Genomic DNA, 3,788 nt, shown 5'->3' with positions numbered 1-3,788 from the left:
CAATAGTAATGTCCCAATGCTTTTCAATGGGAAAATGTCTTTTTTTTTTCTATTCTGACATCGATCGTGTCAGAATAAAGAAAAAAAAGGACACAGCAGTGCTCCTCTCCTTGGCGGCCGGGAGCAGGAGACTCCCGGGGCGCAGGGAGAGTTAGCTGTTTGGAGATCAGTGTCCCTGTGTCCCTGGTTAGCGGGTAACCAGGGACGCTGATCTCTCTAAAAGTGGCCGGAGCCAGCCGTGATCTTACAGCTGGCTCCGCCCAGCTGTCAGAAGCAGGCTGTCGGCAGGCCAATGCGTTCGGCTCGGCTGAGCCGCTCGGCCATGATCGGGAGCTGTACAGCTGTACTACTGAACCGAAGGGGTCCTGGGACCGAAGCTAGCCGAAGGATTGGCCGAAGCTACGGCCAGATCCTTCGGCAGCTTCGTGAATAGACCCCATAGTCTATTTATATGCTGTGCATACCAACAAATTATGGCTAAATGCTCTATGTTCCCCTTTTACTTCTGCTTTAACAAAAGCATCAGCCCACCCAAAAGGATTTTTTTCAGGTATAAGTGGAGCATGGTGGATGAGTTACCACTTGCTTCTTATGACACTTAAAGAAGGACTCTGGGCAAAACTTGTATTAACCCTTGCAGTGGGGTTAACCCCGCACTGCAAGGGTTTACTGCTCATTTGATCCAGGAAGGAAAAGCAAAAACACATTATGCTCATCTGATCCTCTGAGTCAGCCTGCTCTTAGCCTTATCCTTACAGTCTCACACCCCCTTCACCTTCACAGTGGTCTAATGTCCCTAAGTTTCACATTCTATAAACAGTGTATAGAATATGAGGACGCCAAGGGACATACCATCATTGGAAAGTAGGAGAGAGGATGGAGGGAGAGCTGCCACAGCTGGCTGGCTTCAAGTATTGGAAGGGTATAGCTTTGTTATCTTCCTCTCTAGACCAAAATGAGCAATTAACCCTTGCAGAGGTGACTTCTGCAAAGGTTAAGAAATGTTCTTCTTTAAGAACTCCAGGGGTGTTTGCACCTACTTTTACTTTTTGTGGGTCTCTATAATATAATATAAAACAAACAAAAGTCCAAAAGTAATATTGCGGAACCCCTTATAATGCTTGTGTCAGATGTGCAGACCTGAACACTCAAACTCAGGATAGAGTTTGTTACCCTCATCCCCAAATGATATAAGAACATATATACACATGTATATCTTTGGGCTTGAAAAAGAGCTGGTTTGGGCTTGAATTGTTGTCATCCTACTAAGATGAGTTTTTTTATGCTGCTAGTGTTTGACATGAAAAAAGGGCAAAATTTTTGTATGAAATATATTTGAAGTCTTTGGTGCAGGACACCTTTTTTAGAAAAATAATTTTGGGAGCCCATGGATACCGAGGGCCAATGTCCATTACACAGGGAACTTTATCGGATTGACTGGTGTGAACTCTACAAATCCATGTGATATAAGATAACATGCATCTCTCCAATATCTGGCAGAAACTGAAATATGTGTTTTGGGAGGATTTACCCTTTAATATACTGTATATGTGTCTGTATGTGTTTGCGCCATACACAAAAGATGGATTTTTACAATTTAGTTGTATGTGACTGTGCCATTAATAATTTACTTTGGTAAAATGTATATGATAAAATGTAACTTTATTTTTCTAAATGTATAAAGTGATGTTCGGTATCCTCAGGTCCATCCAGGCCTATTGGAAGCGCTAACAACAAAGTCACAGGTGCCAAAGTTCATCCTCCAAAGGTGTGCAGACATTAGAGCTTCTCACAACTAGGCAGCACTTGAAACAGTCAGGGTATCTGAGGTCTATAATGCAGGAGACAGAAAAAACACTGTGCCTCTCCAGTGTAGAAGACTGTATTGAGTGAAAATGGTAAAACATGCAAGGCAGGTACTCACAAGCAGCCAATGTTAAAAAGCCTGTAATGTGCAGAGGTGAATCTGCACTGAATAGACATCAGATGTCAGTCACGTTGGGACCTTCGATAAAAGCCATCCTCCGTCTGCTAACATGACAGACATGGTTAACGCGTTTCCGGGGTGATACCCCCTTTGTCAGAACCTCAGGTTCTGGCGAAGGTGGTATCGCCTTGGAAACGCGTTAACCGTGCCTGAGGTCCTGGCGTAACTGACATCTGATGTCCATTCAGTGCAGATTCACCTCTACACATTACAGGCTTTTTAACATCACCTGTCTTGCATGTTTTTAACATCACCTGTCTTGCATGTTTTACAATTTTCACTGAATAAAGTCTTCTACACTAGAGAGGCACACTGTTTTTTCTGTTTCCTGCACTATTGAAAGCACTGCTATAAGAAAGAGTTTAAGTTTAAGACCCCTTCACACAGGCGCCTGCCAGTTCCGATCAGCAGGGGATCTGTGTACAGAGTCACTGTTGATCTGTGCACGGATCCCCTGCTAATTGAAGCAGTTTGGAACAGATGTCACCCTTGTGACATCCATGCCTATCCAGTCTTTTTCCTCCATCTCGTGCTGGACGAAAAACTGAACTTACCGGACCCATCTTACTTGAGCAGTTTTAATATATTTTCTTTATTATTTTCTTTATTATTTATTTAGTTCAGATGTTGTCTGTCAGATGTTATATTTCTTTGTATAAATCGAGATAATGGAAAAGATTAAATATGAATTGCTCATTTATACCATTTGCTTGCAGACAGCAAGTTTCTACCAGCAACAACACTATAACATCTTTGCCATAAAAGAGCAAAAGATATCAGATTACACAGGTAAATATTTCAGTGGAAAGACACACTTCCTCCCTCTTCCTCATAAGTCATGGGTCCATCCTAATTAGTCGATTTTCATAGGCTGGTACTGGGATAGCAGTGTTCACTGATCTCGGGTCACCACCATTATTTCCAGCACCACCAGTAACAGTTTTTTTTGTAGCTGGGATACAAGAAAACCTGTCCAACTTACTTGCATTATCCCTGGTACAGTCCTTTGGTGGCCTCTGTGGCTGCAGGCCAGAGCCATCTTGGAAAATGCGGTCAGTCTTGGTGTGATCTTCATGACAGTCAAAAGAATACAGCCATGCTCAGTGCTCTCCCCCGATCCTGTAGGGTGCAGAGATTTGCTGCAGAGTTGTATGTAGGTGACTCCAGAGCTATAACTAAACAGATGTTCAGCAGGAGCCTCAAATTCAACATCCTCTCACATCAGCTGCCAAGCCATGCCCCCACATTTTAAATATTATTTATTGGGTAGACATATTAAAATGGATTGTGTAAGTTATAGCATGTTTTAATACTGTTAATCACATATAACCTATGAAATATTATGCTTATTTTTTTCCAAAGCAAATTCCAGAATTCCATATTGTTTTCAAGTAATGCAGCAATGTGACCTACATGTTGTTAATCAGTACCTTCACAGAGATTCAATTACAGAAATAATATTTATGCATTCTATGTTGTTTGCCTATGTTTTTTAGAAGCAGGGGGAGGTATGCCTCCTAAGTACCCATTCAACAATGTGCTTTTAAATACAAACAAAAGGGAGAAAATAAATACATATCCCATGTACTGCATATGTGTGTAACACCATCATTTTTGAGAAATAGATTTCAATCCACATTAACTGGACGCCGGTGGATTCATACCTTGCTATCACACAGGGGCTTGTTATCTCCTGTGCGATAGCAATAAAGTTAGGTGGGGGGAAAAATTACATTGATTTAAAAAAAAAATTTTAAACAAAAATGTAAATAAAATTAAATTAAATAATTAAATAAAAAAA

Source organism: Nanorana parkeri, unplaced genomic scaffold (assembly GCF_000935625.1).
Source record: "Nanorana parkeri isolate BGI_ZX_2015 unplaced genomic scaffold, ASM93562v1 scaffold965, whole genome shotgun sequence".
Classification (NCBI taxonomy): Eukaryota; Metazoa; Chordata; class Amphibia; order Anura; family Dicroglossidae; genus Nanorana; species Nanorana parkeri.
Note: the sequence above shows the minus strand (reverse complement) of the source record.